Raw genomic sequence first — 24,781 nt, forward strand, 5'->3', positions numbered from 1 at the left:
TTTTGAAGACAAGGAACCTGAGGTCCAGGAAGATTAAACGACAACCACTGGTTATTAATCACTCCATCATTTTAGTGCCTTTTATTGTTTTTTAACTTTTTATTTTATATTGAAGTATAGCTGATTAACAATGTTGTGATATTTTCAGGTGGACATCAAAGGGATACAGCCATGCATATACATGTATCCATTCTCCACCAAATTCCCATTCTATACAGGCTGCCAAATAACATTGAACAGAGTTCCCTGTGCTGTACAGTAGGTCCTTGTTAGTTCAGTTCAGTCGCTCAGTTGTGTCCAACTCTTTGTGACCCCATGAACTGCAACACACCAGACCTCCCTGTCCATCGCCAACTCCCAGAGTTTACTCAAACTTAAGCCCATTGAGTTGGTGATGCCATCCAACCATCTCATCCTCTGTCGTCCCCTTCTCCTCCTTCCTTCAATCTTTCCCAGCATCAGGGTCTTTTCCAATGAGTCAGTTCTTCCCATCAGGTGGCCAAAGTATTGGAGTTTCAGCTTCAAGCATCAGTCTTTCCAATGAATATTCAGGACTGATTTCCTTTAGAATGGACTGGTTGGATCTCCTTGATCCACTCTCAAGAGTCTTCTCCAACACCATAGTTCAAAAGTATTAATTCTTCAGTGCTCAGCTTTCTTTATAGTCCAATTCTCACATCCATACATGACTACTGGAAAAACCATAGTTTTGACTAGGTGGACCTTTCTTGGCAAAGCAATGTATCTGCTATTTAATATGCTGTCTAGGTTGGTCATAACTTTTCTTCCAAGGAGCAAGCATCTTTTAATTTCATGACTGCAGTCACCATCTGCAGTAATTTTGGAGCCCCCAAAATTAAAGTCTGACACTGTTTCCACTGTTTCCTCATCTATTTGCCATGAAGTGATAGGACCAGATGCCATGATCTTAGTTTTCTGAATGTTGAGCTTTAAGCCAACCTTTTCACTCTCCTCTTTCACTTTCATCAAGAGGCTCTTTAGTTCTTCTTCGCTTTCTGCCATAAGGGTGGTGTCATCTACATTGATGTTTCTTCTGGCAATCTTGATTCCAGCTTGTGCTTCATCCAGCCCAGGGTTTCTCTGATGTACTCTGCATATAAGTTAAATAAGCAGGGTGACAATATACAGCCTTGATGTATTCCTTTTCCTATTTGGAGCCAGTCTGTTGTTCCATGTCCAGTTGTAACTGTTGCTCCCTGACCTTCATACAGATTTCTCAAGAAGCAAGTCAGGTCATCTGGTATTCCCATCTCTTTAAGAATTTTCCAGAGTTTGTTGTGGTCCACACAGTCAAAGCCTTTGGCATAGTCAATAAAGCAGAAGTAGATGTTTTTTCTGGAACTCTCTTGCTTTTTCGATGATCCAACAGATGTAGGCAATTTCGTCTCTGGTTCCTCTGCCTTTTATAAATCCAGCTTGAACATCTGGAAATTCACAGTTCACATACTGTTGAATCCTGGCTTGGAGAATATTGAGCATTGCTTTAGTAGTGTGTGAGATGAGTGCAACTGTGCAATAGTTTGAGCATTCTTTGGCATTGCCTTTCTTTGGGATTGGAATGAAAACTGACCTTTTCCAGTCCTGTGGCCACTGCTGACTCTTCGAATTTGCTGGCATATTGAGTGCAGCACTTTCACAGCATCATCTTTCAGGATTTGGAATAGCTCAACTGGAATTCCATCACCTCCACTAGCTTTGTTTGTAGTGATGCTTACTAAGGCCCACTTGACTTCACATTCCAGGATGTCTGGCTCTAGGTGAGTGATCACATCATTGTGATTATCTGGGTCGTGAAGAACTTTTTTGAATAGTTCTTCTGTGTTCTTGCCACCTCTTCTTAATATCTTCTGCTTCTGTTAGATCCATACCCTTTCTGTCCTTTATCGAGCCCATCTTTGCATGAAACGTTCCCTTGGTATCTCTTAATTTTCTTGAAGTGATCTCTAGACTTTCCCATTTTATTTTTTCCCTCTATTTCTTTGCATTGATCACTGAAGAAGGCTTTCTTATCTCTCCTTGCTATTCTTTGGAACTCTGCATTCAAATGGTTATATCTTTCCTTTTCTCCTTTGCCTTTTGCTTTTCTTCTATTCACAGCTATTTGTAAGGCCTCCTCAGACAACCATTTTGCCTTTTTGCACTTCTTTTCCTTGGGGATGATCTTGATCTCTCCTTCCTATACAGTGTCATGAACCTCTGTCCTTAGTTCTTCAGGTACTCTATCAGATCTGATCCCTTGAATCTATTTGTCAATTCCACTGTATAATCATAAGGGATTTGATTTATGTCATACCTGAATGATTTAGTGATTTTCCTTACTTTCTTCAATATAAGTCTGAATTTGGCAATAAGGAGTTCATGGTCTGTGCCACGGTCAGCTCCTGGTCTTATTTTTGCTGACTGTATAGAACTCCATCTCTGGCTGCAAAGAATATAGTCAATCAGATTTTGGTATTGACCATCTGGTGATGTCCATGTGTAGAGTCTTGTGTTGTTGGAAGAGGGTGTTTGCTATGACCAGTGTTCTTTTAGCAAAACTCTGTTAGCCTTTGCCCTGCTTCATTCTGTACTCCAAGGCCAAATTTGCCTGCTACTCCAGGTATTTTTTGACTTCCTACTTTTGCATTCCAGTCCCCTATAATAAAAGGAACATCTTTTGGGGGGGTTAATTCTAGAAGATCTTGTAGGTCTTCATAGAACTCTTCAACATCAGCTTCTTCAGCATTACCGGTCGGGGCATAGACTTGGATTACTGTGCTATTGAATAGTTTGCCTTGGAAATGAACAGAGACCATTCTGTCATTTTTGAGACTGCATCCAAGTACTGCATTTCAGACTCTTTTGTTGACTATAATGGCTACTCCATTTCTTCTAAGGGATTCTTGCCCACAGTAGTAGATATAATGGTCTTCTGAGTTAAATTCACCCATTCCTTTTTGGCTATCCATTTAAAATATAGCAGTGTGTATGTGTCTGACCCAAACTCCCTAACTATCCCTTCCCACCACCCTTCCCCCCGGCAGTCATAAGTTTGTCTCTAAGTCTGTGAATCTGTTTCTGTTTAGTGTCTTTTAGACCCAGCTTGAATTAACCAGAAGTTGAGCTGAAACTTATCAAACTTTGCTGTCACAGTGGTGGTCTATGTAGTTTATCATCATACAATAGAGATTATGAAGTGCTTATTCTTTACAATGTTCAGGCCCACAAGTTTGGCTTATTCATTTCTGCCTAATGAGTATAACTCACTTTCCTATACAATACCAGTGCTTGCTTCTTGCTTTTTTTTTGAAGTATAATTGATTTACAATGTTATATTAGTTTCAGATGTACAGTGTAATGATTTAATATTTTTATAGATTATACTCCTTTTACAGCTTCCCTTGTGGTTCAGCTGGTAAAAAATCCGCCTGCAATGTGGGAAACCTGGGTTTGATCTCTGGGTTGGGAAGACCCCCTGAAGAAGGGAAAGGCTACCCACTCCAGTCTTCTGGCCTGGAGAATTCCATGGACTGTATGGACAATGGGGTTGCAAAAAGTCGGACATGACTGAGCGACTTTCACTTTCACTCTCATACTCCTTTTAAAGGTCTTATAAGATATTGGCTATATCACCTTGCTGTCCTTGTTGCGTATTTATTTTATACATAATTATCAGTACTTCTTAATGCCTTTTCCTACCTTGTCTCTCCCCACTTCCTTTTCCCCACTAGAAACCATTGGTTTGTTCTCTATATCTGTGAGTCTCTATTAAATTCATTCATTTTATTTTTTAGATTCCATATGTAAGTGATAATATACAGTGTTTATCTTCATTTGTGTGACATTTCACTTAGCATAATACTCTCTAGGTCTATTCATATTTTTGCAAACTGAAAATTTTCAGACTTTTTTATGGCTGAGTAATATTCCATCATGTATATGTACCAGTGGCACCCCACTCCAGTGCTCTTGCCTGGAAAATCCCATGGATGGAGGAGCCTGGTAGGCTGCAGTCCATAGGTTCGCTAGAGTCGGACACGACTGAGCGACTTCACTTTGACTTTTCACTTTCATGCATTGGAGAAGGAAATGGCAACCCACTCCGGTGTTCTTGCCTGGAGAATCCCAGGGACAGGGGAGTTGGTGGGCTGCTGTCTATGGGGTCGCACAGAGTCGGACATGACTGAAGCGACTTAGCAGCAGCAGCAGCATATGTACCACATCTTTCTATCCATTATTCTGTTGATGGACACTTAGTTGTATCTGTGTCTTGGCCATTGTAAATAATGCTGCTGTGAACATTGGAGTGCATTTTTTGAATTAGTGATTTTGTTTTCTCCAGATGTATAGCCAGGGGTGAAATTCTTAGATCATATGGTAGTTCTCTTTTTAGATTTTTTGAGGAACCTCTACAATATTTTCTACAGTGGCTGCACCAATTTACATTTTCACCAACGGTGTACTAGGATTCCCTTTTTTAAACACCCGTTTGCCATTTGTTATTTGTGGTCTTTTCAGTGATGGACATTCTGATAGGTGTGAGGTGATATCTCACTGTGGTTTTGATTTGCATTTCTCTGATGATTTAGTGATGTTGAAAATTTTTTTGTGTACCTATTGGCCATCTGTGTGTCTTCTTTGGGAAAAAAAAATGTCTCTTCAGGTCGTCTGCCTATTTCTTAATTGGATTTTGTTGTTGTTGTTGTTGAATGAGCTGTTTATTTTGGATATTAATCCCTCATCAAATATCACTTCTCTCTTGTTGGGCTCTGTCACATAGGAAGAAAAGTCAGTGCCCTTTCTCTTATTCAGCAATGTTTGCTTGTGGGTTTTGTTTTGCCATATTTCCATTTATTAAGGTCCTATTTATACACAATATAATTCACCAATTTGAAGTGTACAGTTTGATGAGTTTCTGTAATTGTGTATAACCTTGTAACTTCCACCAAAATCAATATAGAGAACAGTTCTCTTATCCTAAAAAAGCTCCCTTGGGCCCACTTTCTCTTAAATCCCTCTCTGTAGCCCTGGCCACTGGCAACCACAGATCTGCTTTCTCTCACTATGGTTTTGTTTTTTTCTAGAATTTCTTAGAAATGAAGTCCTATAGAATATAGTCTTTTGTATTCAATTTCTTTCTCTTAGAATAATGTTTCTGAGACTCATCCATGTCATTATGTGCATTTACGTTTCATTTCTTTTGATTGCTAGAATGGTATTCCATCTCATACAGGATATAAGGTATACAATTGGTTCTTGTCTTCACCAGTTGATGGCCATTTGGGTTGCTTCCAGTTGGGGGCTAGGCAGAATAATCTTTGTCAATAGTTTTATTCTTGATCTCTCCTAGTCACTTAATACTTGACCCAGTTTCTAATTTTTATGATCTTAGATTGTTTGCCTTTACTATCACAGTCAAAGATTTTCAAAAAATGCTGATGGGTGGAGGTGTTGCCTCTGATGCTCCAATCTGCCCCTTGAGAAGCGATCTTCTACTCATCTCAAAGCACCAGTGCCAAGGCCCAAACTTGACATGATGGCCTATTTAGTGAGCTATAAAGCAAGTTACCATCGTGACAGGCCTTTGGGGACATGACAGAGTGCAACAAAATGTGGTATTCAATATTTATAGTAGGTAGAGTTGAGTGGGTTTTTATCTTGCCTTGTAGAAAAATGCACACATTTGTTTTTCACCCATTCTAAGTGCTTAGGGAGGGGAAAGTGGGAAGCCCAGTGGGCGATACTGTTCCAAGCTGGTGTAGCCGACTTGGAACAACCTGGGATGAATTAGTGCTTAGACCTAACAGGAGAGACTCTTCTGAAAAATGTGCTGTCCCCCTGTTATAATTCACTGTAATGAGCAGGGAACAAAAGGTTGTGAAGGAGAGAGGTGACTGATGGCCAACACAGCCGCCCCATGCTGCAGCTGGCACGGCTCCCGCTGGTGAAAAGCATAATATATTATTGCTCCAGGTCGCAGAGTGGTAAATGAACACTTACAGCCGTTGTGGCAACTGGATTGATTATCACAGCTACCCCAGGACCAGCCTGGCCCGGCGTTACAAGTGAGCACGTGCACTCCTGCCAGGCTGCAGTCAGAAAAGCACCTCAAAGGCAGTTTGTACAAACTGAAATTCTGATTGTTGCAAATCCCTCCTTTCTTGCACCCCTGTCCAGTGGGGAATTGGGGTCATGCTGGCCCAGATGGTTGGGCACCTCAGACTAGAGAGACGCAGGACTGCCTTGTCCAGAGAGTGCCTGTTTCGTTGTGAGTATAGGGTCACTGTTTGTTAGATACAATCAAATGAATAAAATCAATGAATCTGTGAGTGGAATACCAGGTCAGGGAAAAGGTGGGAAGTGAGTATGGGGAGACCAATGATGGGTATTATCAGCGGCTGGGATACCTAGGCAGGACGTCGGAAAGAAGGAAAGGAGGAGAGTGGGATATAGTAGGTTAACTCAGAGACACTTGATTCACCATTGACAATGACTGGACTTTTACATGTTGCTGAGAGCATGTCGCATGAGTAAGCTTGGTGTGTTTAATGATCAGGGGATGGACCAGTTCCTTTTCTCTTAATCTACAGATACTGGTAGGAATTTACACATCAGTTCAGTTCAGTTCAGTTCAGTCTCTCAGTCGTGTCCCACTCATTGCAACCCCATGAACCGCAGCACACCAGGCCTCCCTGTCCCTCACCAACTCCCGGAGTCTACCCAAACCCATGTCCATCGAGTCAATGACGCCATCCAACCATCTCAACCTCTGTCGTCCCCTTCTCCTCCTGCCCTCAATCTTTCCCAGCATCACGGTCTTTTTAATGAGTCAGCTCTTCGCATCAGGTGGCCAAGATATTGGAGTTTCAGCTTCAACATCCAGTCCTTCCAATAGAAAAACAGGACTGATCTCCTTTAGGATGGACTGGTTGGATCTCCTTGTAGTACAAGGGACTCTCAAGAGTCTTCTCCAACACCACAGTTCAAAAACATCAGTTCTTTGGCGTTCACCTTTCTTTATAGTTCAACTCACACATCCATACATGACCACTGGAAAAACCATAGCCTTGACTAGATGGACCTTTGTAGGCAAAGTGATGTCTCTGCTTTTTAGTATGCTGTCTAGGCTGGTCATAACTTTCCTTCCAAGGAGTAAGCATCTTTTAATTTCATGACTACATCTCCAGTTTTTCCAGTAGCAAAGGAAAGGGAGAAATCCATGGCCCCACTGGCAGATCTAGTCAGAATTGTAATGACGTTCTAAATTATTTTTTCCCAATGTTTCATTGGGGAGAAATTTGGTTGGCCAATAAGTTCTTTTTTTTTTTTTTTTTTTTTTTACCATCCTTTGGCTTTGGTAGCTCTTAGTTGTCTTTATTGTCATTCAAAACAATTTTGTTAAGTTGTATTCTGATAGTTGTCATATCAGCATGCATTTTAAAGGAAACAGCAAAATTGGTAAATTTTTGTGTAGCCATTTAAATATTGAAGGTGGAAGATAAAAGCAACATTTTGGGCATACTATACTTTATTATTGCCAGAAAGGTAAAAACGCAACTGAATGGAAAAAAAAAAAAAATGTGTGTGGTGTATGGAGAAGGTGCTGTGACTGACTGAATGTGACAAAAGTGGTTTGCAGAGTTTCATGCTGGAAATTTCTTGCTGGATGATGTTCCATTTTCAAGTAGACCAGTTGGAGTTGACACTGATTAAGTTTAGACATTAACTGAAATCAATCAACGTTATACCATGCTAGGAGATAGCTGACATACTCAAAATATCCTAAACAAGCATTGAGAATCATTTGCACCAGCTTGGTTATGTTAATTGCTTTGATGTTTGGGTTCCGCATAAGCTAAGCTAAACATAAGGAAACGTTCCCATTTTAAAACTAACCGTGCAGGTAATGAAAAGTGGATATTGTACAATAATGTGGAACAGAAGAGACTGTGGGGTAAGTGAAATGAGCCACCACCAACCACACCAAAGCCAGTCTTCATCCAAAGAAGGTGGTGTGTATATGGTGGCTTTGGAAAGTAGTTCTTTATTATGAGCTCCTTCCAGAAAACCAAATGATTAATTCCAACAAGTACTGCTCCCAATTAGACCAACTGAAGGCAGCACTTGACAAAAAGTGCCTGAAATTAATCAACAGACCACGCATTATCTTCCATCAGGATAACACAAGACTGCATGTTTCTCTGATGACTAGGCAAAAACTATTACAGCTTGGCTGGGAAGTTCTGATTCCTCCGCCATATTCACCAGACCTGCCCCTTCAGATTTCCATTTATTTCAGTCTTTATAAAATTCTCTTAATGGAAAAAATACTTCAGTTTCCTGGAAATCTATAAAAGGCACCTTAAACAATTCTTTACTCAGAAAGATACAAAGTTTTGGGAAGGTGGATTTATGAAATTGCTTCAAAAATGATAGAAGGTTGTGGAACAAAATGGTGAATATGTTGTTCAATAAAGTTCTTGGTAAAAATGAAAACAATTTTTTTTTTAAACTTAAAAACCAAAGGAAGTTTTTTGCCAATTCAAATATTTAAAGTGTTACAGTGAATTATTCCCTCTTGTGGTCTGTGGAAATTGATCTAAGTAGGTACCATTGATGAGGAAAGACGGGATACATTAACTTTCTTTTTTGAATTGCAGAAGATTTACCCTTTGGAATTTAAATATCAAGGTTTTTTAATTCTTTGCACACGACCTCAGAGCTGGACCATCCACAGTGGCCACCGCCTCCTCTGGGACCATGTTTGAACCTAGCATCTGAGCTTCCATTGTAGGAGCCTAATAGCATAGTAATAATAATCTTTATTAGTTATGGGAGATGGCATGATGTAGTTAAATTAGACAAGTATTTCTCAAATTTTTCTTCATTATTGCCTCCCAAGGAGCCTTTTTAGAGATTGTTTTTCCTAATTGCCTTCCCCATGGAATGTTAATACCACAGATACACAGTATTTTTCTTTACATATTGTGTGTATATCTGTGCTGAATACATTGAAAAATAAGATTATTTTTCTTTGCCCTTAAGAACCAATTTTTCAACCCTGCTAAAAATGCATGGGTTAGAAAAACCTGGGTTCTTATTTCACTTCTGCCAGTTCTTTTCCACTAAGCCTCACCTTCTTCCTCACCAGCAATGGAGATTTCAGTGTCTACTTAATTGGAGTTTTTGGCACATAGGAGGAGATCAGGAAATGTTAGTTATCATCACTGCTATTATTATTTTTGCTCTTAGGTTTTCACATATAGTATCTTCATTGATTCTGATTGTAAACTTCTTGAGATTTGTAGATTTATATCAATTATAGCTATCATCTCTACTTTGCTGATAATAAATAGCACAGATGGATGGTCAGAGTGGTTTGGTGATGAGCTCAAGGTCATGAAGATGGTGATGCTGGTTGGGAGTGGTGGGGGAGGCTGAGACTGGAGCCCGGGTGTCCTAGTTCACACCTCTCTGCTTCAGGAGTCTCTCTGCTGCTCCTTGCTGTCTGTGGTGCTACCAGACTCGATTGTGTTATGAACACCCAGGTTGAAGTTCAGGGGTTTGAAGAAATCACCCCTAAGAATAGGCTCTGAGGACCAGTCATACATTTTTAAGTATAGAACACTATTCGTAAGGCTTTGAACCAACTGGTCACACCCAGTTTCAGGAAATCTGTGATAAGCTTTTCCTGTACTGCCTGGTAACACATGGCTTTAATGAGGCAGGATTTCCTCTAGCTTGGAAGAACTTGGCTCTCCAACTGGATGAGGGTGAGTCCTTTCTCCCCAAAATAAAAGCTTATGAAATGAACAGTGAGAATCACCTGGAGAGAAAATACTCTTGAGCATCTCCGTGTTCAAGCTCTGTGCTGACCATCAGAGATTGCCTATACTGGGCCTGGTGTGCTTCTGAGCTCAGCCAAAGGCTTTGTAGCAGAAGGGGGCAGTCAGTTCTGGTGTCAGATCTTGGGTTTTCATCCCCGCTTGGCCACTTGCCATGGGTGTGCCTCAGTTTCCATATCCATAATTCAACAAAAAGCACTCCATACACTGCCTGGAACACAGCAGTAGGTAAATGCTTACAATTACAATCAGGAAAATAAAAGACACACACCCCTCCCATCACAGAATGTAAGGTCTAGCACTCCTCTTATCTGACAATCATGCCTCAGCTCCACTCAGGGCTTTCTGTTTGTTAAAGTGATGTCACTTGAGTGGTTTCAGAAGTAGAGTCTTTGGAATCTGAAAATTCCCCTCATCTTCTCCTGCCCCATCAAAATGCCTGTCTCATACATTTCACCAGCCCAATTTTTCTACCTAGCTAAGAGGTGTTTAATTCTCTGCACTAGAAAAAGAGGACATAATGAAGACAAGGGCTTGTTTCTTGACTGCTCCCACCACTTGGTCGAGGGCAGAGCAGTCCGTATCGGTTCCTCCACACAGTTGCTCTTGGGGCTGGATAGAGCAGCTGTGACCTGTATTTGAGAAGCTTGATGGTAGTGAGGGGGACCTGGAGGATGCTGAGGCAAACATTCTCACTTCTGAAGCGGTGGGGGCTCAATGCCTAATAAGGATGCCCTCTGCTTCTTCATCCAGGATGTCTCTGGAAATGTGCCTCTGTGCTGCTCATCACACCAGATCTCTGCAGACAAGCCATTCTACACACCAGGCTACCCTGAGAATGGGGTGAGAGTAAAACCTAGTCTGTTCCAGCTCAGGGAGGGCTATTGGGAGAAGCCAGAGGCAAGGCAAGTGATGTTGCTCCCAGAGATGCGTTTTCCCTTTCCCCAGAAGGTCTTCCTCCAGTGCCATAGGTCCCACAGGGACATCCATTAGGCTTGAAACAGGCATTGGTGTCTTTCTGCTGGAACTTCTCAGGGAGACTCTGATGACTTCTCTCATGTATGGACTTCCCCATGACTGTGTTAAACCTGGTGAACTCTGAGGCTGGGTGACTGCAGGGAAGGCCAGTGGGGAAAGCTTTGGAGGCGATCCAGAAACTTCAGCTGGTGATGAATTCAACATCAAGCGCAGTTCATTCAACTCAAGGAGATTTGGGTTCAGACTCACTTTGCAATCATCGTCTTCCATCCACAGCCAACAAGAAGGTTGTCCAGAAAGTCAAAGCTGAATATCCTTGGGGAAGAAGACATACCTTAGGAATGACCTGCCTCCTCTTATAGGATTGCATTTTGCTGGTCATTTGTATAATATTTAGCTGCTGAAGGCCACCCCCTCCAAGGCAGTGAGGGCTGAAGCTACCAGTGTGAGTCTGATGTTTTATTTATCTATACTGGTAGCTTTATGTATGGTGTTTTTTCCCTGTTTGGGCCTGAAGGCTGGTTAAGCAAAAGGCGGGAAACATAAATAAGTAATAGACAGAGAGGGCTGTCCATTTATAGACTTTCAAAGATGACCTGGTTTTCTGTTCCGATGCAGGCATTAGTGCTGCATTAGAGTAATATGCATCTGTGGATGTTTTTCCCGGCGCACTTGGTGGTGATAATCAGGAGAGACATATTCATGTTCTATTTTTGTAATAAAAATTAAGAAACCTCAGGCCCCACCAGGGGCCCTTGCTGACAGGGTGGGCACTGGGGGCCTGAACAGTCCATTTTCCTCAGATTGTGTGGGATCATTGTGTTCCTTTCTGCTCTTCTCCAGTTTCTGGTTATTATTAAACAACCCTTTGTGAGGGATTAACTCTGGCTTTCCTCCCAGCCAGGAGATGTCTACACAAAGCCAGAATATCCAGCCAATGGCAGGCAAACGGGTTATTTGGTGGAGTGCAGGAACAAATAACTGGTTGGCAAGCCAGTTCCTCACTTTCTGCTGGCTTCCCTTGGCATGGAAACAGCCTCCTGTAGTACATGGTGTCAATGCTTATGCGTGTCCCTTTATCCATTCATTCAGAAAATATTTCCTGAGGGCTCACTGTGGGATTCATTATTTCTAAAATGGGGATAATAATAGTACCTACTGCATAGAATTATGTGGATTAAATGAGTTAATATGGGCAAAGGGTGTAGAACAGTGCCTGGCACACAGTTAGAGCTTTGTCAGTAGAAGCTTGGCTGGGAAGTTGGAGTTTTATTTATAAGGAAGAGGCAGTGAAGCCAATGGTCTCAGCAGGTGTGGGCTTCCAAAAGGTGGTTTCTGTGGCAGAGGAGGAGGGCCCATCTTTGTGGGCCAGAACCTGGAAGCAGAGTTGTTTAGTCACTAACTTGTGTCCAGCTCTTTTGTGACCCCGGTCTGTAGCCCGCCAGGCTCCTCTGTCTGTGGAATTTCCCAGGCGAGAATACTGGAGTGGGTTGCCATTTCCTTCTCCAGGGGAATCTTCACAACCCAGGGATCAAACCCACATCTCCTGCACTGGCAGACATATAACGTCATATAACTCTAGCCCAGCCTCTGATAGCTGTCACTTGCCTTCCTGGGCCTAGAAGAATGGTTCTCAAAGCGTGGGCCCTGCACCTTGACTGTCAGCATCACCTAGGAACTGGTTGGAAATGCAGAGTCCCAGGCACCAATCCACAGCTATTGAATCAGAGTTTTCTAGAGTTTTGGTCCAGCAACCTATTTTTAGCAACACCCACCCAGTGACTCTGACTCTTGCTAAAGTTTGGGAACATTGGTGTTTTGAGGGCAAGTAGAAAGGAGAGCTTTAGAAACTCTTCCTTCCCTCACCTGCCACCACCACACACACAAATTTGGATGCCTCTGGGCCAAGTGCACAAGCTTTGGATAGGGTCTCCATGCACCAGGCACGCCAGTCTCCTTGTTAACTGGTCATACAGAAGCAGGAGTCTTGTTAACGCAGATCAAGGCCACCCAGGAACACAGCAAAACCAAGCTTCCGATTGCCAGCTGGCTCGCTGCCCAGAGGGCACTGTGACCCCTGTTGATCCATGTGGTGTGGAGGTGGAGTGGGGCTCTGCTAAGTAGGTACGTCTTTACCAGGAAGACTGTCAGCTCCAAGACTCCAGTGTGCTTCTCATCATATTGAGAAACGAGGGAGTCCGTGCTCTGGGCCATTTCAGAGCAGAGGCGGCTTCTGGCTCCCGGGAGTCTGTGTGCACACACCCAAAGGCATTGCAAAGCCAACAGAATGGATCGCACCAAGGCTTCTGCTTTTTCCATATGAAAAGCACATGGCTGGGTATACCTTCTATTATGGGGGTATGGCTACCTATGGAACAAAGTCCCACAGTGTAGATAATTTTAGAACCCTCATCTGCATCTTCTAAATTCATTCATCTGCTAATTAGTACAAATTGTAAACGTGGGCATAATGGGAAATAAGAATAGGGTATCCTTTCTCCTAGGCTTTCTAGGTGGCTCAGTGGTAAAGAATCCACCTGCCATGCAGGAGACATAAGAGACACAGGTTGGGAAGATATCCCTGGAGAAGGAAATGGCAACCCATGCCAGTATTCTTGCCTGGGAAATCCCATGGACTCAGGAGCCTGGTGGGCTACAGTCCATGGGGTCACAATGAGTTGGACACGACTGAGTGACACAACAACAACAATAATATCCTCCCTCCTCACGCCCATCATTTCCTAAGGATCATATGCCATCCAGGAGGAGATGCAAGTCATTCATACAAAGGCTGGCACTTCAAGACTAGGTGCTGTGGGCCGATAGGGAAGTACCAACACGGTGTGGTGTGAGATCAAAGGGGCTGCACAAAAAATGATGGGGAAAGGTGTGTGGGAGAGGAAGTGGCATTTGACCTCAGCCTTGAAGGGTGGGCAGAATTTCAAGAGGCAGAGAGAAGACATTTCAAGTTAAGGGACCGGCACAGCATGACGGATGGGAAAGGCAGTTGCTTGAGAGAAGAGTGAGTGTTCCAGTTTTCCCAAAACATAGGTTACAGGTAGACTCATAGAGAAAGAGAAGATGTGAAGGATAGATGGGAATTTGAATACCGAGCCAGGAAGTTTGGACGTGATTCCATCGGTGGGAGAGCCTGTGGAAAGTTAAGTTGGATATTGGTATGATTGTCATGGTGCTGGAGAACAATTGAACTGATGATTAAATTCAGATGGGGAGAACTTAAGGCCTCCAGTGAGTGTCTTCCTCAGGTTCCTCACCGTAGGAACTTAGAACTAGGTATTTTGTGTCCACCAGTTCATGACTTTAGGAGGCAACCTGGAAGCCCTTGGTAAGAAGGAAAATTGAACTTTTATCTATCTGTCTATTTACTTATTTAGGCTGCACCACTCGACATGTGGGATCTTAGTTCCCAGACTAAGGATCAAACCCTCAATCTGCATTTGAAGTGCAGAGTCTTAACCACTGGACTTTCAGGGGAGTCCCAAGAGTGAGCTCTTAAATTAAAAGGTCACCTAATGTAAAAAGCCATCAAAACTCAAATCGGGCTTGATATAGAAGGCCCAGCTCTCCAAGAGAAGGGCCACTGAATGATGTCAGCTGCCGTCCTGGTCACTTGTCAGAAAGAGAGTCCATCCTTCTGTAGGTGAACACCAGAGGTCCTCAGTATTTCATGTCAGCCAAGCCCAGAGCATCTCAACCATGACAGGGAGCCTTGGCACAGGGACCATGGGCTTGGTCCTGACTCACAGGAGTCGAACCACCTATTGAGTCATTTGCAGGAGCTGTGGTTTCCTGGGAGGCTTCCCAGCCAGGTATACACCCCGCCAAATGGCTGGTAGCCTGTGAGATCAGAAAGGAGCCGCATGTCACTGTGCCATGGCTTTGGGCAAACACACGTTGCATCTCTTGAGCTGTTGCATGGAAATTGTTCCTTGCACTTCATAGAGAAACTTGGCACTTGGCAGTGACAGATAAACAGATGGAACTTCTTTACATACTTATTCACCTGTTGGGTGTTTGTTCTTAAGGTGGTCTCAGTTTCCCCAACCATGACTAAATAATTCCCAATGAACATGTGTGACTGCAGAAAGAGTTGATGGTTCCTAATGGTTTCTCTTTAGGGAGATCCAGAATGTCCCGCGTTTTACAAAGATCTGCCTTCCTCTGAGTACCACATGCCTGAGGCTCCTGGTAGGGATAGAATTGGGCCCAAGTCCGCTCATGGCCCCTCTGTTTCTTACATCTGTATTTACTGCCTCTCAAGTGACTCTGCCTTTTCCGGTTTTCCTTTAGTTACCAACTTAAAGTTTCAAACACTGGGTTGACCAAAAAGTTCATTCAGGTTTTCCCATAAGAATTTATGAAAAACCCAAACAAACATTTTGGCCAGCCCAGTACTGTGAAATCTTGCCATTCAGGGGACCACTATGATTTGTTTTTCAGGGTGACTTCAAAGACATCGGTACTGCTCTCTTATTCCAAAGATGAGATGCCCCTCTGCTGTTGGATCTTTGGTTTTTTTGGAAAATATCTCTTGATTCAGTATCGTTCTACAGATTGCTTTTAGGATTCAGGATGAGAACAGGTCCCAGGGGCTCATTCTTGATCCTAGTTGCCAGCAGGTATTAAGCTGGGGTGCCAAGCCAACACAGTGGCTTAACACTGAGCTGATGTTGATCAAGTGAGTATTTAGCTGGAGATCTCAGCCAGATGTTTGGGCTCTAATCTGTTACCCTCACAAGGCAGCAGGGCTCTCACAAGGGAGAAGGCTGAGAGTTTCCCCTTCTTTTCCTGCCCTTTCATTTGGTGGCCTGGGGCCTCTAGGGAGCTCTCCTGTATGAAGCCCTCTCTCTCCCCTGCAGGGAAAAGCAGTTTTGACCCAGTACAAGCTACTCGGGAGCCCAAAGTCTTGGCATCAGGCACATAATTCTTGCTACCAGTGCCTGTTTTCTAGAGGCAAAGTAAAGCCACTTGATGAAAAGAAAGGAGAATTGAATGCTGGAGACTTGAAAGACTCCAGGAGCCTTGGAGCTTGGCAGAGCGAGACCTTAGCCAGCTAGAGCCAGGCGTCTCCTCTCCCCAGCTCTTGCCCTGCAGTTACAAGCCTGGGTGCTGCCTTCCCAGGGAGACAGGTGTGTTAGGAAAAGCGCTTGAGCAGGGAGGGAATATCTAGTCATGGTCTATGGGTTACCCTTTCCTCCCCTTTTGGAAAGGGAGCCCTGTGCCTCTGGCCAGCAGGCAGCCCACCTCTGGAGGCCTCTTCCCTGGTGGGACCTGGCTGGCCCCACTTACTGTAAGGCCTGAACCCTTTCTGCAGCAGCAGTCAGATGCACCCTTCACTCTCCCAGGTGGAGTTTTCTCATGGGTTCACAGTTCCTCCTCATACCCTTGACCTCTTTCCCCTCCATATGTCTTTTACTGAAAGTTAAAGTGTTAGTCACTCAGTTGTGTCCAACTCTTTATGACCCCATAGACTGTAGCCCACCAGGCTCCACTGTCCATGGAAATCTTCAGGCAAGAATACTGGAGTGGTTTGCCATTTCTTTCTTCGAGGAATCTTCTCCACCCAGGGATTGAACCCAGGTCTCCTGCATTAGTAGGCAGATTCTTTATTGTAAGCCTATCTGGCTTTTATACCCCTGTCCTTTATATATATAACTACATATATGTGAGAGGGTGTGTCCCTCTCACATCCCTATAAAGGGGAAACACCTGTGTTCTTTCACCATCAGGAAGCAGACCAGTTTCTACTTTTCAGGGCCCATTGTCCATCTGATGGACAGCCTTAAGGAAGACGCAAGGGAACCTCACTTAAGTCAGTATGGGGCTCTTTCACTTTACTCCCTCCTGGTTGTGTCACCACCAGCATCAGCTGCTGGGTGAGGCCCTGGGACTTTGAGAGGACCCTCTGTCTCCATAGGTCACCCAGTCTTGACAGGCTTGCGGGGAACAGGTGAGGACAGTCACTTAGGCTGGTGTGACTGTATAGGTGGGACCCATCTCAACATGGCAGAGACAGTAAGCAGTCTGCCTTGGACACTTCAAGGAGGGAATTTAGTTTGAGTTCTCTCCATGAATTGGGCACCATTGCCTGATAGGTGTCCGGTTCATCCCATCGTGGAGAAGGCAGGGCTCCTGTCCAAGTGCTTACAACACGAACCAGCGTGGGGCTAGACTCCTGGCCCCATGCTTCTGTCAGTGATTTCTGTTACAACCCCAGGGCTTGTTCAGAGCATTGATCACTGTGCCATCTGGTGTTGGGTCACTTGTGTATTTATCTTCTCTCCTGTATTGGGAAGGGAAGGACCTGGTGCTAAGGGACCAAGACTATGTCTCATTTAAAAGGCTTCCCCGTCACACCCACATAGCAAGTGCCTAAGGGATTGGATTGCTCTGACCCTCCATGCGTGTAGACCTCGGGAGTAGAGGATGGAGGAGCTTAAGTGACTACATGGGGTACCCCCCAGGAGTTTGCAGTATTTTATTAGCTGGAAAATCAGGGGGAGTGGGAGGAAACTGGTATAGTGGGTCTTGTATGAATGGTGAATTTTTCAGTTTGTACCTGCTCTTCAGAATTCAAATATGCAGAGTGATGGACTGGAGCTGTTCGATCCAATATGGGGGCCACTGGCCACATGTGGCCACTTAAATGTCAAATAATTAAAATTAAACCAAATGAAGCAATTCTCTCTCACACTCGCTGTGTTTCAGATGCTTGATAGCCACAAGTTGACTCTTACCTACAGTATTAGCACAGACAATGAACACTCCTGTCACTGCAGAACTTTCAAATGGATGGCCCTGGGGATGCCGAGCAACACTTCTTGATCCAACGTGTACACCAAACATATGCATCTGAGTTATATGAAGGCAAAAGGAGAGGAGAGTTTGTCAAAATATAAATTCCTGGATTCCTCACTAGACTTCCTGAATCAGGATCTCTAGAAGATGGGGAGATTGGGAGTCTGTATTTTAATAAGCACTCCCAGACGGCTGTTCTGCAAACTCACATTTCTGTGCTCTGAGGGAAGACAGAAGTTGACTAGCAAATGTGGGAAGCTTCCTGGTGCTGCCATTCTGAGCATCTGAGATGTCTCACAGTGCTTTGCACTCCCTTGTCAGATTTCCCTGCCCAAGACTTCCCAGCGTTTGTGACCAGAGCTTCCAGGCTGGCAGCTAAGGGTGCCCTCTCAGAAAAGTCCTGGCTCTGCTTCCTCGAAACAGTAAATAATGAAGAAAGAGGCTGTCCAAGAATTATCTCCTTCATTCCTCTTGCAGAACCAGGACGATGGAAATAACCTCCGTGTTCCCCTTGAGCATGTTTGAATCACAAGTATTACCTTCTCTCTCAAATAAATTTATTTCCTACTGCCTTCATCCCAACAAAGACCAGCTCGTGATGAATACCAGACTTCATAGCTTATTTGTCAAAGCAGTACACCTGTGAGGATTCCTGTGGAAGATAAATTTTGGCTGGGGGGAGGTGGAGGGCTGGAGGAGGAGGGACCTGGCCAGGAATAAATCTTAACATGTTGCACCAGACGGGTGAATGAGCGTTTGCGAGCGAGGCTCACCCTCCTGACAAGGTATGATAAATTACCCTCTTTGTTGACACCTTCATTGGGTTATTTATGGCTCATTAATTGAACCGAAAAGGGGCCTTGCAGACCCAGCAGGGGCACCTTACAATACTCCTCCAGTGGGCCCAGCTCAAAGCAGAGAACAAAGGAGGAAAGAGGGGAGGGCTGTACTAATGTTTCTGCTCCTTGGCTAGAGATGCTCTTCACCAAAGAATTCCAGATTTGTTTTTGGGAGCTCAGGTGAACGTCTCTGGGGATAGTTAGCTGGGTACCTCACGCTCAGACTGTGCTGTTGTCTGGCAACTTCTAGAGAAGAGAAGGTCTGTGCTGACAGCTCTGTGCGTGGTGGCCTGTCTTGCTCGTCTGGGAAGACCATACAGTGGAGACGCTTAGAGGAGCTGGACACTGGTCTCGCTCATTCATGACCTTGCTGTGCTACCTTGGGAAGGTCACGCAGTTTCTCTGGACTTCAGATTGGTCCCTTGTGAAGTGAGGGTATCAGATGGCGTGACCTTAGAGTTTTTCTTTTCAGTTCTAAGAAAACAAAGAACAGTTTGCCCTTCACTTCCTTTGGTATAGGTTTAACCCCTCCATGTCTGGTTATTAATTAGTTTATTCATTGGGCAAATCATTTTTACTGGGATCCTGCCATGTATTTTGTTCCAGGGGGAATGTGGACATACTGGGTGTGCATGGTCTTGCTATCGGCCTCCATGGGTTTTCAGTCTAGAATTTTGTGTTTTCAACAACTGGTTAGCACATAAACACTAATTTAATCCCTAAGTAAAGTACTTACTGGGCTTCCCTTGTTGCTCAGCTGGTAAAGACTCTACCTGCAATGTGGGAGATCTGGGTTCGACCACTGGGTTGGGAAGATCCCCTGGAGAAGGGAAAGGCTACCCACTCCAGTATTCTGGCTGGAGAATTCCATGGACTGCATAGTCTATGGGTCGAAAAGAGTCGGACAGGACCAAGTGACTTTGACTACACTACACTACTACACTAGAGTACTTACGGGACAGTCCCTTGTCGTAAACCCTCCTCTACAGACAATTGGGAGCCTGCAGTGTTTCCAGCTATTTCTCCAGGGGGCCTCTGTGGTCCATGAGTAAACTGTAAAAGCCTCTCTTTTAAAGTGCCGGGTGTATTCCCTGTTGTTTTCTAGAAGGCTCCATGCTGTGGAAAGTACTTGTCAATGAAAGGAATGATAGCATTGTTTCATTCATTTCTCTATCCGTTCATCCACTGAGTCATTCCTTTATTTCACAAAATCTTACTGAATATGTATTCTCATCTTTGTGTCAAGAACTGTGTTCATAAGATGAATGACTGAGCTAAAACTCAAGAATTCAAGGAAATTACACTCCATTGGGAAGGTAAATGCATGCCACTATCATTGAATGCTATCATAGAGTCGTTCTCAGGAATCTGCAGGACCGTGAAGGAGGGAGTTTGATTGTGTCCCAGAGCTTTGGGAAGGCTTCCAGTATATTTAAGTTGGGTTTTAAAGGAAGGCTAGGAGTTCTTTGGGCAAACAAATTGTTGTTGTTCAGTTACTAAGTCATGTCCAACTCTTTGCAACCCCATGGACTGCAACACGCCAGGCTTCCCTGTCCTTCACCATTTCCTGGAGTTTATTCAAACTTATATCCATTGGGTCAGTCATGCTATCCAACCATGTCATCTTCTGCCATCCCATTCTCCTCCTGCCTTCAGTCTTGCCCAGCATCTGGGTCTTTTCCGGTGAGTCAGCTCTTTGTATCAGGTGGCTGAAGTATTGGAGCTTCAGCTTCAGCATCAGTCCTTCCAATGAATATTCAGGGTTGCTTTCCTTTGGGATTGACTGGTTTGATCTCCTTGCTGTCCAAAGGACTCTCACGAGTCTTTTCCAACACCACAGTCCAAAAGCATCAATTCTTTGGCACTCAGCCTTCCTTATGGTCCAGCTTTCACATCCATACATGACTACTGGAAAAACAAATTGTAGAAGACTATTTTAGATTGAGCAAAGGGTGTCTGTAAAAGTGCAAATAGGCACCTTAGCTGTTTGAGAAATTATAAATGGTTCTATATAAACTGGAATATAGGTGTGTTAACGGGGAAGTTGATACAGGGCCAAATCTTGAAGAGGTTCCTGTGAAATGCTGAGGAGCCTGCACTTTGTCCTGAAGGACAGGAGGAACATTTGTAGAGATTTATTCAGAGGAGAAAGATGATCAGATCAGTATTTTATGGAGATCCTCTGGTGCCAGGACGCAGGAGTCTGGGCAAGGAAAAACCTGCTAGATGACTATTGCAATACTGCAAGCAAGAGGAGATACAGGCTTGAAACAAAGGCCTGACTGTGAGGGAGGTGAGGGAGCATAGATAGGAGCGAGAGCTTGAAGACCTGAGTTCTAATCCAGTCTCTGTCAACATCCACCTTGAGTTCTTTTCTCCAAAATGTGTATATTGCTCTGTAAAATGAGGACATTGGACTGGATGGTCTCTAATGGACTCTGACATTCAGTAAGGATTGGGTTTTCTGTATGTTAGAAGTAGAGCTGGGGTGAAGGTGCAGCGTCAGTATTAACGGTTGATAGAAGTACTTTTAATAATAATGGTTGGATCAGCTGCATCCTGCTGAGAATGTAGACGGACCATGATAAATGCACATTGCAGTGGATAGGAGAGTAGATTCTTTGCCTCCATTCCACAATTCACACAGAAGGCATCCTTAGGACTTGTTCAAAAATAAGGGTTTGTGAAACCCTCATTCGGCTTTAGGAATTGTTAGGCGGGCAGCTGGAAGGGAAAGGCCTTGGAAGAACTGGTACATGCCTGCCCAGTACTTCAGTTAAGTGAGAAGAATGAGCGTGACTAGTGCCTACAGCTTTAGAAATCCATGCCAATTATTTGGAGAGAGATCTCCACTCTTTCTTTTTCCTTTCCAAGGTTGTCAGTGAAATTCTTTCTTATTCCAAAATGAAAATAATTTTTTTTCTAGTGTTAATAAAGAACATACTCATAGTAAAGAGTTCAAGCAATTGGAAGGAAGGAAGAGAGGAGAAAAGGAAAAATAAGTACAGTGTAAGATTTTTTTGAAGATGCTTACTTCAATTTTTATTTATTTATTGGCAGTGCCACAGGGCATGTGGGATCTTAATTCCCCAACCAGGAATCTAACCCATGCCCCCTGCAGTGGGAGCATGGATTCTTAACCACTAGACTGCTAGGGAAGTCCCACAGAGTAAACTTTAGCCCAAATCTCAAGATCTAGGTGATTAGTTAACATTTCTGAGAGAATCATTTTAGTTATCTTTCCATGTGTAATAATCTAGATATCTTTAATGTATGAGCTCTATCACATAAACTCTTAGTCATTATATCTTGTATGCATCTTTTATGATATATTTTTGCATCATCCTTCTGGGATGCATATATTTCATCAGTAAATCATAATGTATTCAACTGACACATCAGTATTACTGGACACTTAGGTTGCTTTCAATTTTTCTTTTTTAAATAAGACTAAGGAGCAGCCATGTACATGTACTTTTGTGCACTTGTAAAAATTTCTCCTACAAATGAAGCCACAAAGCAAAGTGTGTGCACATTTTGAAGTTTTTACATAGTTTTGCTATGTATTGCCAAACACGCTTTCTGCAAAGATTTGTCGATGCACTTTAAATGTAATTTAGTGTTTTGTGTCACTGGCAAACCAGGGTGCCAAGGGTTGGGTTGGGGCAGGATGGAGTCAGGGAACAGTATGTGGTTTGCCCAGTGACTGTTTTCTGAGCACTGCCAAATCCGTAAGCCTGATGGGAGTCTGAGACTTTGCCAAGGGCTCCTGGAAGGTTCTAGATAGTCAGGGTAACAACTGATACCAGGCCAGGTAGGGTGCTTTCTAGATTCTTCTCCAAGGTAGCTAACCCTGGATCTTGGGATATTTGGTCTTTGAATAGCCATGTGTCACTACACACAGAAGCTGTAGGAGATGCATATGTAGAGAGGCTTCCAACAGCAAAACATGTACCTGTCTGAAATACTCCCTCTTCTGGGCCCCGTGCAATGCTTACTGGTCCCTGATTGGACAGCCTTCTGTCCTGGGTGCTCAAAGCAGGCCTGGTTAAATACGTTCCATCTTGCTGCCTTCGGGGTGCCCCCGTGTATGGCACAGCATGCAGGCCAGATATGGCTTCAGCATGTCTGGTCATCCCTTGACACGATGTGATGAGCTACAGCAGAATTCCCCAAACACTGTTGCCACTTGTGACAAGCACGGAGTTTCTATCTGTTTATTCATGGCTTGTTCATCCAGCAAACATCACTAAGAACTCAGGTTATTACAGGCACTGAGCAGAACACAAAAGCAAACAAGAACTTACGTGTCCGTGGTGTTTTGAGTGAGGAGGAATCCTGACACATATCAGGCCCACCCCCCTCATATTCCTCCTGAGGAAACTGAGGCCCAGAAAAATGAAGTGTTCCACTTCCAATGGCCTGTCTGCCACTTACTGCCCCAGTTGGTGTGAAGGGCTGTTCCGAAAGTGTGGAGGGGCTGGGCCAAAATTCCACATGGGGCCCTCTGGTGAGGGATGGCCTAACTCCCCTGTGACGTAACCAGTCCTACAGGGCCAGAGTCTTTATGACTCAGCCCTACAGACACGGTGGTGGTGTTCTGTGGGATCTGGGAGGTGCAGGGGCAACAGAGCAGTGCTTTGTGGCTCCTGACAGTGTGTGTAACTTGACCTCTCTCCACCGGCCTTGCTGGACCAGCCATCTACTGTAGGCTTGAGCGTGGGAGCATTTAAAACACTCCTTTGGAAGTTGATCCTATTTAGAGAGGCTAGATAGCCTGAAGGTGACTCAATTTCAGCTGGGAGATGCTCCATCACTGAGCAAATGACAACTTTCAAAATAATGCTATTGAGGGAGCACTCTACAATTATGGCTGCAGCTAGGGTCAACCTGCCAAGATGCGATACAGAGGGGCTTTCAGTTCAGTTCAGTCACTCAGTTGTGTCCAACTCTTTGTGGCCCCATGGACTGCAGCACACCAGGCTTCCCTGTCCATCACCAACTCCCGGAGCTTACTCAAACTCGTGTCCATAGAGTTGCTGATGCCATCCAACTATCTCATCCTCTGTCATCTCTTTCTCCTCCCACCTTCAATCTTTCCCAGCATCAGGGTCTTTTCAAATGAGTCAGTTCTTCTCATCAGGTGGCCAGAGTATTGGAGTTTCAGCTTCAGCATCAGTCCTTCCAGTGAATATTCAGGACTGATTTCCTTTAGGATGGACTGGTTGGCTCTAATCTAACTGGTTAGATTACCTTTGAATCCTTGAAAACAGTAACCCATCTTTCCAAGAATCACTCCTCATATCCCTGTGATCTTTAGTTTACAAAGTATTTTCCCCACATTAACTGGTTACTTCTTTACACCGCCCTGTGTATTAGTGATTCACTAATTTATTTCACTGTGTATTTGTGCTTTTAGGACTCTGAATGAATCAATGAGTGACTTGTCCAAGAGCTAACAAGAGACAGAGTTGGATTAGAGACTAGGTTTTCTTTTTTCCAGTTCTTTTCTTTTTCCAGATCTGCCCTTGGTGTTTCCTGGGTTGATACACAGGCCAGTTAGGTGAATGGTTAGTTGAGAGGGTCAGCAGGGAAAGAGGCCTCTCTGCATGGAGATCTGAAGGTGGGCTAAGAAAGACCTTTTGCCTTCAAAATTTGTCCTTACCATAAAATAGTCAATCCTTTGTATCTTAGATGCTTTCTGTTATTAAGAATTTCTTTTCAAAATGTAACTCTCCACTTCAGCAAATTAAAAATGCAACCATATAATAGAACCGCATGGCTTCTATTCTGTTGGAATTAGAATGAAACAGAATAGAATAGAATTTATATTCCATTAGAAATAAAATAGAATTCAGTAAAACACAGTAGGTAAAATATGATTATGGGCATGTAAGAAATATACACACTTAAAACTATATAAAAAATAGAGGCTCTAATTTCAAAGGCCTCTGTATGTGGACAGTATATGGCAGCTTTAGTGTTCTTTATTCTAATCTGCATTTTTATATTTTTATAGCATGAGCCTGTATTAACAGTAGTGTCATAATAGTTCTTAAAAATTAGGAGACTATTCCTTCCAGTTGTATGTTTCATTTTCAACAAGTAGAAAAGACTGGAATAAAGATAACTGAATACCTCCCTTTCATTCTCCCAGGACCCATACTGATCACACCCTAAGCCTCAGAGAAGTTATCAGCTAACACTTTCAGGAGATGAATAGTTGGCCAGCTAAGAGCCAGAGTTATCTTGTGAAATAGGATGGAGGGTCTGGGATGGATGGCAGGAGAGGAAAGTTAG

General features: G+C 43.7%; 1 protein-coding gene across 2 annotated transcripts in view; it reads left to right on the top strand.

Annotated features, from left to right (window-relative positions):
• Nucleotides 1-24,781, top strand: part of RORA (RAR related orphan receptor A) — an 801,696-nt gene that overhangs the window by 301,605 nt on the left and 475,310 nt on the right. The window lies entirely within an intron of this gene.

This window comes from Bos indicus, chromosome 10 (genome assembly GCF_029378745.1).
Source record: "Bos indicus isolate NIAB-ARS_2022 breed Sahiwal x Tharparkar chromosome 10, NIAB-ARS_B.indTharparkar_mat_pri_1.0, whole genome shotgun sequence".
Taxonomy (NCBI): Eukaryota; Metazoa; Chordata; class Mammalia; order Artiodactyla; family Bovidae; genus Bos; species Bos indicus.